This window comes from Sphaerodactylus townsendi, linkage group LG02, assembly GCF_021028975.2.
Source record: "Sphaerodactylus townsendi isolate TG3544 linkage group LG02, MPM_Stown_v2.3, whole genome shotgun sequence".
NCBI lineage: Eukaryota > Metazoa > Chordata > Lepidosauria > Squamata > Sphaerodactylidae > Sphaerodactylus > Sphaerodactylus townsendi.
Genome location: NC_059426.1, coordinates 80,329,748 through 80,342,933, shown reverse-complemented (window position 1 = coordinate 80,342,933; position 13,186 = coordinate 80,329,748). Strand labels below are relative to the sequence as shown.

At 43.7% G+C, this 13,186-nt stretch overlaps 1 protein-coding gene across 3 annotated transcripts in view; it reads left to right on the top strand.

The window, feature by feature from the left end:
* Window positions 1–13,186, top strand: part of MOB2 (MOB kinase activator 2) — a 151,835-nt gene that overhangs the window by 124,932 nt on the left and 13,717 nt on the right. The gene's annotated exons all lie outside the window — the stretch shown is intronic.

Sequence of the window (13,186 nt, the reverse complement as noted above, 5' to 3'; positions counted from 1 at the left end):
TGGAGATGAGTGAGGGTGGAGGGTTCCCTCTGTCCCAGCTTCGCCCCTGGATTTTCGTATACAACATCTGGCTAGGCTTGGGGAATGGGAGGAGTAGTGGTCATGGTTTGTCAGGCCTTTGGAATACCATTGTGTGCTTTATTACCCAAAGTCCTTGCTTTGAGTGTACATACCTGATGTGAGGCAGAGCAGAGATTCTGTTGGTGCTACCCACATTCTCCCTGCCTGAGCTGACAGAAGAGGTCCTCGATTTTGACATTAGGGACCTTGAGGCTTATTGTCCTTGGCAACTGCTGTGTTCATGCTGAGGCCTCCTTGACTGGTGCTGATTGGGACTTCATGGCTGCTATGATGAGCATGGTGCTGCCACAGAACACTTTTGGATCACATGCCTCATTTATTTGTGCTGGGCACAGTGTACATGTTCTGTAATGGGGGAATTTTCCACTCTGCCCTTGTCATGAGCCAGATGTTCCCCAGTGAGGTTTAGACTTGTTGATGCTAGAGACCCACACAAGGATGTTGGCCCAATTAGCAGGGTCTCACCCTGGAGGCTGATAGATAAAGAGAATCTTCTGCCATCTCTTAAGAACGTTCCTGTCTGCAAGGTTGGTTCTCCTGACACAACCATGGCTGATCTTTTGACTACAGGGTCAACATGAGCAGTAGACATTATTGCTCCTGATAGCACTGTTCCACCTGCAGAACCCAGAATGCCTTTTGGTTTAATGAACAGCTTGGAGCAATTAAGGGACTGGGCAAATGGTGAAGGAAATCAGCTTTTGATTTTTTTATTTATTTTATAAATAAATGATACCTACCTCTTCCCAACCAAATGCCAGGCTTGGAGCAGCTAACGAAGTTGAGAAATAAATCAGTAAAAGGTTAAAACAACAGCATTAAAACATTACAATTTTAAAGTGCCAATAGAACTTCCTGGCCATGATAAGTCAAAATCCTCCTATCCTACTTTATATTAAATTTATATTAGATCAAGCGGGGATGGGGGAGGAGGAGGAGGAGGGGCAAGCTAGGAGGCCAGCAAAGCTCTAGAAAAACCATAACTGCCTCAACTGAATGCCTGGTGAAATGTCTCTGCTTTGCGGGCCCCTTGGAACTGAGCTAGGTCCTGCAGGGCCTGGTCTCAGCTGAAAGAGAGTGAACATTCATGTGCTTTACCATGCTTACTCCATGGCAGTGAAGCCACCTTACATCACCACCTTTGCATTTATATCATGGCATTTGTTGCAGTTTTTCCAGGCTGTGAGTGGGCTTTTATTGTAGAGCTCAGTCATTAGAAAAGGCAGGAAAACCTGCTTCGTATAATTAGGAACCTGCCTGAACCTGCCATAAATAATTAGGATGGTGAAGGGGCCTGCTCTCCACTTTTCCTAGCATTATTGTGTGTTTTTTTTCCAAGTTATTCTTATCTTCTCACTGTGTGGCCAAAGTAGGATAGCCTCAGTTTAGTCATTTTAACTTCTAGGGAGATTTTGGCTTGATTTGATGTAGCACCCACTGATTTATCTTTTTGACAACCCACAGTATCTCTCCTCCAACACCACATTTCAAAGGAATCTACTTTCTGTCATCTTTCTTCATTGTTTTCTGTCACACCCATACAGAGGGAACACCATGGCATGAACTAACTTAACTTTGGTTGCCAGAGACCCATCTTTACACTTAAGAATCTTTTCTAGCTCCTTCGTAAGTGCCCTTTCCAATCTCAGTCTCCTTCTGTCCTCTTGGCTGCAGTCTCCCTTTTTTGGTTGACGATGAAGCCAATGAATTGAAAATCTTGAACAATTTCTGTTTCTTCATAATCAACATTAAAGTTGTAGAATTCCTCAGCAGTCATTTATTTTGTCTTCTTGATGTTCCGCTTTAATTCTGTTTTAGCTCTTCCTGCTTTAACCTTCACTGGTGGTCATTTCAAGTCTTCACTATTTTTGGCCAGTAAAGTTGTGTCATCTACATATCTCAAATTGTTAGTGTTCCTTCTGCCAATTTTCACTCCACCTTCATTTAAATCTAATCCATCTTTCTTTATGATATATTGTGCATATAGCTTGACGAGATCTGGAGCTAAAATACATTATTGTCTGTTAATTGGAAACCATTCTGTTTCTCTCTATTCTGTCCCAATAGTCGTTTCTTGTCCAGAGTACAGGTTGCTCATCAAAACAATCAGAGGCTGCGGCACACCCATTTCCTTTAAAAACCAGACATAGCTTTTCATGATCCACACAGTCAAAAGCTTTGCTGTAATCTGTGAAAAACAATCTGGCTTTCCTCTGAAATTCTCTCATTTGCTCCCATAACCAACAGAAATTTCCAAAATGATATGTTGTACCTCTTCCTTTTCTGAAACTAACAAACATCAGGCATTTATTGTTCCTTACATGGTAACAATCTTTGTCGTACGTTTTGAGCATCACTATGGTCGCTTGAGAGGTTCATGCAATGATCTGATAGTTGCTGTAGTCTTTGGCATCTGATTTGGAACTGGGATGTAGATTGAGAGCTTCCAGGCTGTGGGGTATTGTTTTGTTTTCCATATTTGCTGGCATATTCCTGTTAAGATTTTGATGGACTCTGTTTCTGTGATTTGGAATAGCTTTATTAATATTGATATCCCATCTGCTCTTTATAAGTTATTACAATAACTAAACCTGGAGTTGAGGTGAAAGGAGTGCAGGGAGAGTATCTAATCAAGCATGTTTTGCCACAGGAATATACTTGGTATGTTAACTACACTTCTACAAGCCTAATGTTGGAAGTCTAAAAGCTAGTTTCACACAATAGATTCTCAGTTGTGAAGGGCAGTATTATGAAATAACATTATGGCACTTCTCATTAAGATGTTCGCCATGCTTAGGCACTGGCTGCTTGCAGCCTAGCAGCATCTTGAGACAAGGCAAGGATTGCCTTTTAAGGCAAAGAACTGCTATGAGAATATGAAATATTTTTTTTCTCTGGCACGCAAGGAACTTTCTTCCTTCCTCCTCTTCTTAAATAAACTATTAGTAACTTTTAAAAACAGACCAAAAATAAGAGAACCCGCTGTTGTTGTAGCTAAATATGTTTTATTTTGCAGTCTTTTTGAACTGCCAGTTTACTCTGCAGCTAGCTCATGACAGGAAAAGATAAGCTGGAAAATGAGCTTCTGGGGTCAGGGGATTTGGCAAAACTTTGGTTGCTTTCCTTTCAATGAAGCAAATTGGCTACAGCAGTTGAATAATAACTTTTTAGACTCATACTTTGCAGGATCTTATACAATAAAAAGCTTGCAATACTTCTCATGTAAAACTTAGTCCAGTAAATGAATAATTTATCTTATTCTTTGATCTGTTTGTGTGATAATAGCCATTCTTTCCACACTCAAAAAACTTGTTCCTATTGAGCCATGTTCAAGAGCAGAGAATAAAGAACTCTGTATCTTTCTAACTCCTGCATGCCCTAGATGTCCAATTAAAAACAAGTTTGACTTGTTCCTGTTCACTTTTTTTATCACCAAAGAGGAAAATTCAATTCATAATTAAGCCAGTTTACACAAGTTTTACACAGCAAGAAATTTTGTGTGGAATATAATGCTTGGTATGAGGAAACTTGCTTTTTGAAAACTTAGGAACAAGTTTTTAGTCATGTGTGGAAGCATGCCGGCAGCCTTACATGGCTACGTTCTTCGTGGCCTTCTATCATGTTGTCCTACTTGTATTCCTCTGGTATTAATTTATTCTTCTGCCCTTCTTGGTCTAGGCAATTCATTCACAGATATCTGATTCAGAACAAGGCATGTAAATTGACATGGGTTCCAACTTCTCCTATTAGATAAAACCAGACTTGCAACATACAGGTGTGGCAAACATTTGCCCTGTCTCAAAGGCAAGACAACCATACTGTCCACAAGTAGGCAGGAAAATGCGACTTTGAAAATTAGGCAAAATAGCAGCAAACTTACTTTATGAGTTTGATCTCTAGGATCATAAAGTGTTGAAACTTGGCGGAGGTGGGGATGGGGCGTAGAGCCAAAGGGAGATGAAAATATCTGTTTAAGCCCCTGAGATCTTATGGAATCTCGAACATGGGCAGAATTTTGAGATTTCTCCAGATTTTGCAGTCTGAAGAAAGTGGAAGCACTGTTGACTTGGGTGAGATGGAATGGGGGTGGATAGGTAGAATTCCTCAATTTACATACACATAAACACACACGTGTGTGTGTGTGTGTGTGTGTGTGTGTGTGTGTGTATGTGTGTGTGAGAGAGAAAAAAGGTGCTTTATCTAGGCCAGCGATGGTGAACCTTTCTGAGACCGAGTGCCCAAATTGCAACCCAAAACCCACTGATTTAACGCAAAGTGCCAACATGGTAATTTAACCTGAATACTGAGGTTTTAGTTTAGAAAAAACGGTTGGCTCCGAGATGTTCGTTACTCAGGAGTAAGCTTGGTGGTAGTCGATGGCTTTGCTTTGAAGCAACCGTGCAACTCTTCCAACGGGTGAGTCACGACCCTAGGAGGGTTTACTCAGAAGCAAGCTCCATTGCCAGCAACTGAGCTTACTCCCAGGTAAAGGATCATGCTTTAGTTCTTTGCATGAAAATCAGTGGGCTTTAACAGCGCTTAACAGGGTTACCTACACTGCTTCCCCAAAACTAGGTCTTAGGTTTAACACTAATAATCGAGCCTAGCGGCCCAGGTCAGCCTAGATGTGGGGGGGGGGCACTCTGTTTGTGTGTGCCCGTGCCATAGGTTCGCCATCACTGATCTAGACAATAAAGAGAGCTGAGCTGAAGAGCAACTGTAACCTGTGAGAAAGAACTGATGAGAAGAACTGGGGAAAATTGAACACGTATTCCAGGCTGGAATATGGTGTGTTCTTCTTTGGAAAAAAGATCAAGAGGTTAAATTGTCTGGGGAGTAAGAGAAGACAGGGAACTGAAGTGGTGTACTGAATTTACCAGTGGTTGCAAGTCACTCTATTCATCATTTTGTTCAAATAGCATCAAATAAGTCATCAGTGTGCTGCCTTATGTGCAGAAATGTAACGATGGAAAGTGCTGTCAAGTTTCAGACAACTTATTGCGACTACTGATGGGGTTTCCAAGACGAGAGATGTTCAGAGGTGGTTTGCCACTGCCTGCCTCTGCATAACAACCATGGACTTCTTTGTTGGTCTCCCAACCAAATACTCAATACGGCTAACCCTGCTTAGCTTGTGAGATCTGAAAACCCTGAACCTCCATGTCAGATAAGTGCTTCAGTACAGACCTGAAAATCAATGAGTCTGTGCTCTATTGTCTTCCCTCTTTATCCATTGAGTTTTGCATCCTTCTACAAAGATTCTGGTGTTTGCTTTAGCTGTATATTCTTTTGACTACTAGTTAATTGTGAGCTTGTGGCTCACATGGTAGTCCTGCCACAGCTTTCCCTCCCAGCCTCAAATGTGTGGCCTACTTCAGAGCTTCTTGCAAATACACTCCAGATAACCCACTACATTTTGAACTCTACCCTTTAGTTTTCACCAGAACGCAGGTGGAGACTTGGCTGGTTTGTTTGCAAACATCCCAGAAAATGAATCTCTTGAGTGACATATTCCTTTCACTGTCCAATTTACCTAAGGAACCTAATAGATTAAAAATATTTTTTTATCTATGAAGATAGTTTTATCTACGAAAATATTTTATCTATTTTATTCATGAAGAACTGTGCCTTTCCTGAAGTTAGACTTTGATTGGTGTTTAAGGGGTGTCACAACTGATGGATGTTATCATCAGCCCTTTCTGCACAAGTCATGTAGAACATTTCCAGAACATTTTCATCTCCTCCAAACGTCTCATGGCAACTGTAATTATTTAAAATTTTATTTTTGCTTATTCATTGAAATGATTTGTTGATCCATTGATTCGATGCTTAGCAGATCCATTTAACTGATGCTTTGTTGATCCTCCAAAACAACAATAACAACAACAACAAATATGCACAAAATGACAAAAAGGAAGCAGTGAGGGGGAACGAAGTGAGGTGAGGGATGCAAAAAAATGATGGACCAGGCACTGAGGAGGAAGTTGGGTGATGGCATGGGGTGTGGAAAACAGCCAGGTTTTTTGGCAGGAAAGATGTAAAAAATGTCGTAGGTATGTCTGCACTGCAAGGGAAGCTAGCTTGGAAACATTTCATCAGAAAACATTGTGGTACAAGGGTTTTCAGAAATCACGGAGTAAAAGGTGAATGAAATTAAAATATTCATAGAACAGGATCTCTTTTATTAAAGTTCCATTCTCAGCAGTATATTTCAGGAATTCAAATAAAATTTTGGCTTATAAGATGTGTTTAAGTGTTGACTCCCGGTCTGCTTAATTCTTATTGGCAGACACCAAGGTCAGTTCTCTTTCATTGGAAGCTGTTGGAGCATAATGTCTGGTAAGGACTTGGTAGTTCATACCAAGTTCTCAGTCACCTGCTGCATTAATATTTTTCTGCTGTGTTAGTTTTTTTTATGCTGATTATATGCAATATTATGACAGAGATTGCATGGCAAAATATTTTGTGAAATTGTTCCCAGGCTTGGATACCTACTTAATTTACCAACGATATTTGATCCATGCAAAACTCAACTCATATCTGTAAGTGAATTCCTTGTGAACTATAAATGAACTTCAGTGTATTCTCCTTATTAATTACAAGTAAGGATAGAGATTGGTGTTTGAGTATATGGAAGCGATGAATCACTGAACCTGGTGAGCTATATCCTTCCTGACTTTCAGTGGGTGCCTTGTGTTTACATTCTTGCAGTTAATGCTTTCCTTTTGGGCTCTCACCTTTGATTCACAGTATAAGATGGGGTTTTTAATCTTCATTTCAAGGTCATCTTTTAGTGCAAGAACATCCCTGCATCATTGATGATGTGGTGATGTCATTTCTGTTATGCAGTGGAAGTGACATCTCTGCAATGCCAGCCTAGGCTTAGACCTCCCTTACTGGCAAATGCTCTCCCAGCGAGCTGATTGGTAAGAGCTCCAGCTGATTGGTGGCGAGGCTAGTATTCCTGTTCATTTCACATGCATAGCTCCAACAATGTGATATGCTGGAGGAGGAGTGGATAGTGGGCCAAGTTATGGTTTGGTAGAACTCTTAGTACTATGTTTCTTCCAGTTGAGGCTTCCTTGGAAGTATTGCTTTTATATTGGAGCAAACAACGTGTATTTGTGTTTCACTTTGCTGTTGTTCACTGCTCCTAAAGAGGTTTGTCATTTAAGACAAGTGATTGGGGAAGCATTCAGACAGCAGAACCCACTCAACTGATGTGGTCATCCTTCAAGCCCCTGCTTCAGGTGCTCCTCCGGCTTGAGAGGTTAAGCAAGTGGCAACGCAGGAGAAGGCTTTCAGGGTCATGGCACCAAAAGTTGGGATTCTTTCCCCAGAGAGATTCTCCTGTGCCTTTCTGCTGCTGTCTTCTGCCAGTGAATAAAGACATTTTTGTTTTGCCTGGTGTTTCTTCAGCGATCTCTGCTTCCTGCCCTTTTTTATATATGTGTAATTTATGTGTATTCAACTTTTCCTAGTATTATTGTAGCACTGTACCTATAAGGAAAAGCTAAATAATTTAGGGCTTTTCAGATTAGAAAGAAAAGTTGTCTAAAGGGCTTCATGGTAGAGGTTTATTAAAGTTATCTATGGTATGCAGCAGATGGGCAAAGACATCCCCCATACTAGAGTTCAAGAACAGCCAAAGAAATTGATGGTCACAAGGCAGATATCAGAACTTTTTCACATAGACAAATGCATGGACAATAGTTCCAATGACTAAATGGAACCTCCAAGTTTGTTTATTTGTATGGAGCAACAGTGGGAGAGACTTAGATCCTTTAACTCTCTGTAAACCTTCTGGGGTGATTCAGGTTCCTTAAAGGGTCCTGGAAAGATGGGCCAGTGATGTGATTTAGTAGTGCTACCCTTATGTTCAAGGCTAATACAGACAGTTTTGGTGTTCTGACTTGTTTTACGGAAAGAACAAATTAGAGAACTTTATAGATAGATCTAGATGTCCACTCTAGGAAATACAAAATCTAAGTGCTGATGTAGATGGTTTCATTTGAAAAGCAACCATTAATATGAAATTGCATATTAATGGTTGCTTTTCAAATGAAACCATCTACATCAGCACTGTTAGATTTTGTATTTACAGAGAGTTAAAAGATCTAAGAGAAGCTCTGTATAGGACTGTGATGGCAGCCTTCTATCAGATACATGGCAGTAAAAAAATTAAAGTTCTATTGCAGCCTTACAATTAGCTACATGTCTGGGACAGGGAACAAGTGCTATCCCATCAAGTAGCTTATCATTCCTGATATTTTGTGGCATATAAGTACATGTGGGCAGGACCTTTCAGTACAGCCATATGATAGACAGCGGACGAGAAGTAGATGTGCTCGTTTGCTTTCTGACCTCCGACCTATCCCTAGGAACGAGGATGGCTGGGTTCAGGGATACTCTGCTTCGTCTCTGGTGCTGATTAATGCCAGGTCCATAAACAATAAGACCGCAGTACTCCGGGATTTTCTCGGAGATCTGCAAATGGACCTGGCTTGTGTCACCGAAACCTGGGTACGTGAGGGCGAGACCGTAGCCTTAGGCGGGGTCGCGCCCCCAGGTTTCGCGTGCCTCCACCAGTCTCGAACCCAGGGCCGGGGTGGTGGTGTAGCAATGTTCATCCGCAATTCCATTCCCTTCAGGGCAGTCCCCGTCCCGGAGATCACCGGCATGGAGTGTGTCGGCCTGGAGTGGTTGGCCATGGAGAGGTTGGCGGTCCTTCTGGTGTACCGGTCGCCTAGCGCACCGGGGGACGGCCTTCTGCGGCTGCTAGAGGTGGTGGCCGACTGGGCGTTGAGGTTTCCCAGGCTTATTGTCCTGGGTGACTTCAATGTCCATGTCGACACCGCCTCATGTATGGCGGCTGCAGACCTAGTGTCATCCATGGCGACTCTAGGCCTCTCCTTAATAAATTCTGGCCCCACCCATGAGGCCGGGCACACGCTGGATTTGGTCTTTGGGTCGGGGGTTAATCTGGTCGTATCCTCTATTGATAGAGTGCCATGGTCCGACCACTATGCCCTGAAGCTGCGGCTTGACATGCTGCGCCGCCCCTGTCTAGGCGACGGGCTGATTTATGCCCGCCCACAGAGACTTATGGATCCAATTGGTTTCCTGAATGCTCTGCGGGACCCTGAACCCGCCGGCACACTCGATGAGCAAGTGGAGGATTGGAATTCCCGCCTCTCTGATGCCATCGAGACTGTTGCTCCCCGGCGTCCTCTGCGCCCCCGCTCACGGCAGGCTCCATGGTATACAGAGGAGCTGCGCCAGATGAAACGGGTGCTCAGACGTCTAGAGCGAGTGTGGAGGAAAGCTCGTGACGAAGCTGCGCGAACATCCTATAGGACGTTTATGAAAGCCTATGAGATGGCGACGAAGGAGGCGAAGAGGGTTTTCTTCTCTTCCTCTCTCGCATCTGCTAGCTCTCGCCCGGCTCAATTGTTTCGGATAATTCGATCTTTGACCTCTTTATCAGAGGGTTCTACAAATCGTGAATTGGCTATTAGCTGTGAGGCATTTATGAGCTTTTTTGCAGACAAAGTCGCGTCGCTCCGCCAGGACCTTCCTGCCACCTTAACTACAATTAGTGAACTGGAGGCTCCCTTGCCGTCTTCTGGCCCTTGTTTGGCCCGGTTTTCCCTGCTCTCCGAAGCTGCTGTTGACAGGATCTTGGCTGCTGTTAGACCTACTACCTGTCCTCTGGATCCGTGCCCTTCCTGGCTAATTAAAACTTGCCGGGAGGAGTTACGACCCCACCTGTTGAAAATCATCAATGACTCTCTTGAGCAAGGAGTCTTTCCAGATGGGTTGAAGGAGGCAGTGGTCCGCCCACTCTTGAAAAGACCATCGTTAGATCCTGGAGATCTGGCCAATTACCGCCCCGTCTCGAATCTTTCGTTTCTGGGGAAGGTAATTGAGAGAGTGGTGTTGGAGCAGCTTCAGGGTTTCCTGGATGAAACATCAGCTTTCGACCCCTTCCAGTCCGGCTTCCGTGCTGGGCATGGGACGGAGACGGTTCTCGTCGCTGTCACAGATACGCTCCGTATGCAACTTGACCGAGGCGGATCGGCGCTGCTGGTGTTGTTAGATCTCACCGCAGCGTTTGATGTGGTCGACCACGACCTTTTGGCCCACCGCCTGGCCGCCTCCGGGGTCCGGGGCACTGTCCTTCAATGGATTGTCTCGTTCCTCCGGGGGCGGAGTCAGCAAGTGTGGTGTGGGGACAAAGCTTCCCAGAGGTGCCCGCTTCATTGTGGTGTGCCTCAGGGGGCATTGTTGTCCCCACTGTTATTTAACATCTATATGCGACCCCTTGCTCAGTTGGTACGGAGCTTTGGGCTGGTCTGCCATCAGTATGCTGATGACACTCAGCTCATTCTGTCGATGGAGGCGGGAGCTGTCACCGCCCCTGCAGCTCTACAGCATTGTTTGGAGGCGGTCGCTGGTTGGTTACAACAGAGCAGGTTAAAACTTAATCCATCGAAGACGGAGATCCTCTGGCTTGGCCGGGGGGGAGAGATTGGGGAATTCCAGCCGCCGGTGTGGGAGGGGGTCACATTGGCGCCGACCTCCTCCGTTCGCAGCCTGGGGGTCCACCTGGATTCGTCTCTTTCAATGGAGACCCAGGTGGCCCATACAACCCGGGTTGCGTTTTTCCATCTTCGACAGGCCCGACGGCTGGCTCCCTTCCTCTCCAACGCTGACCTAGCCACTGTGATCCATGCAACGGTCACCTCCAGGCTAGACTATTGTAACTCGCTCTACGCGGGCCTTCCCTTGCGTCTGATTCGGAAGCTAAAACTGGTCCAAAATGCAGCTGCACGTCTGCTCACAGGCAATGCCATCTGGGATCATATCCAGCCTGTGTTGCACCAGCTGCATTGGCTCCCAGTGGAGTTCCGAATCATCTTCAAGGTGTTGGTGTTGACCTTTAAGGCCTTACGCGGCCTGGGACCCTCGTACCTTCGGGACCGCATTACCCCATATGTCCCGAGTCGACCTCTGCGCTCAGCAGAGGCCAATTTACTGGAGATCCCTGGCCCCTCAATGATGCGGCTGGCCTCCACTCGGGCCAGGGCCTTTACGGCTCTGGCCCCTGCCTGGTGGAACACTCTACCACCAGCTGTCCGGGCCCTGCGGGACCTTGGAGAGTTCCGTAGGGCCTGCAAGACCGAATTGTTCCACCGGGCCTTCGGAGAGACCAGCCGCTGAGGGTGCCCTGCTTTCATCCTCCCCCTGCTGTATAGGGTCCCTAACATCATCGGGACCCATCACTCTTCTTGGGAGGGTTGCATATGGGTTCGTGGGATACTGTTTTAGAATGAAAATTTTAAACTTTTATATATTTATGTTTATATATGCTTTTATATTGTTCACCGCCCTGAGCCCTTTTGGGATAGGGCGGTATACGAAATCAAATAATAAATAAATAAATAAATAAATTTAGCAGGTCATTTACCAAGTTGTATGCTGATAAAGTATAGGAAAAAATGTGAGAGCTGATGAAAATAGCTTTGCACATTAATGATGTTATATCAGTGTTGACACTATTGATGACAATACGTACTACAAGTCTGCCTCGCAACTCTGGGATGTGAAATTCCTGGAGAGGGATGGCACCTGGGGAGGGCCTAGTGTGGCATAATGCCATAAAATCTACCCACCAAAGGAGCCATTTCCTCCAGGGGAACTGAACTCTGCATTTCGCTTTGTTGGGGTAGAAATAATAAAACTAATTACAATTTATTTGTGCATTTACTTCATTTATATCCCCCATCTGTATGTCCTCTCCATTGTATGCTCACAACCTTGTGAGGTGGGTTAGGTTGATAGACCGTGACTGGCCCAGGATCACCCAGCAATTTTCCATGATAGGGTAGATTATATGACCGTTTCTGTTCATGACTTCACCATATCCTATGCCATTAAAATGATATAGGCACACATCATTTGAAGATAGCTAAAGCCCACAGAACCTACCACAAGAATATACAGTACAAAACAACAACAGCACTGATCAATACTGTTGTTGTATAATCATGATATTTGGAGGATAAGCTATTCTTTGTAATAAGGATTCTGAAAAAAAATGAGGTTACCTTGGCTGAAATGGGACAGAGGATAAGATGTTCTTGTTAGGCATGTTCAACTTAGTGGGGAAAAATCAGTTCCATTTGAAATCCTTGCTAGTTAAGTGATCTGCAGATCACACAAAAAGTTTCTATCTAACAATGAATGGCCAAGAAAAATCCACTATCCCCAAATAAGACTGTTTAAACCATCTAGTAGATCTGATCTGCTTCTGCAAAGTGTTCCTTCGATGTGTCATATCTGAAATGCTGTTATTTGAAGCAAAGCAGACTGAACATAAAAGCTAGGGCAAATGAAGTTAACCTAAAGGTGCAAAAATGCCAATATTCAGTTCGAGTGGTAAAGTTGGATTATAATGTGTAAAATAGTGATAATTACAACCTGTGGTGCAATAATTCTATATTTATTTTTGACATTTTGTGTTGGGGAGGGAGGAAAAAGCATGGAGTTACTTTGGAGGTGGGTCCCAAAAAACTACATTAACTTTAGAAACAACTTCAATGCCATTAAAAAATGTTTGAGAACTACTGACAAGGACAAAGATAAAAGGTTGTTATAATGGGGCTTTTCTTGTTGAGGGCTACCCTTAATTTATTTTTGTTACATCTGTTTGTGTTCTTAACATTTATATGTCCTTGGTGTTTCCCATCTGACCTTTCCCTTGAACATCCCACAATGCTGCTTTTGTGATTCATTCACTTATATCATGTATGGTTATAAATATTTTAAGCAGCAATCTTCTAAAAAGGGCACCTATGATACAGGTGGCTGCATTAATCTATCATCTGGCAAAAGAAGGCATTAAAAAAAACATGATAGACCTAGTTTGTGTGATAAGGTTTGCAAGGAAAAAGGTGTGCATGAATATAAAACCATTTTAAATAACCACATGATAATAGTCAGGATGCCAAAATCCCTTTCTTTGATTGCTGTTAGAAGTCCAGCAAGGCCCATGCTAACTGTATGGTCCCTTTATTGATTAAAAAAAAGTTTGATCATGTAG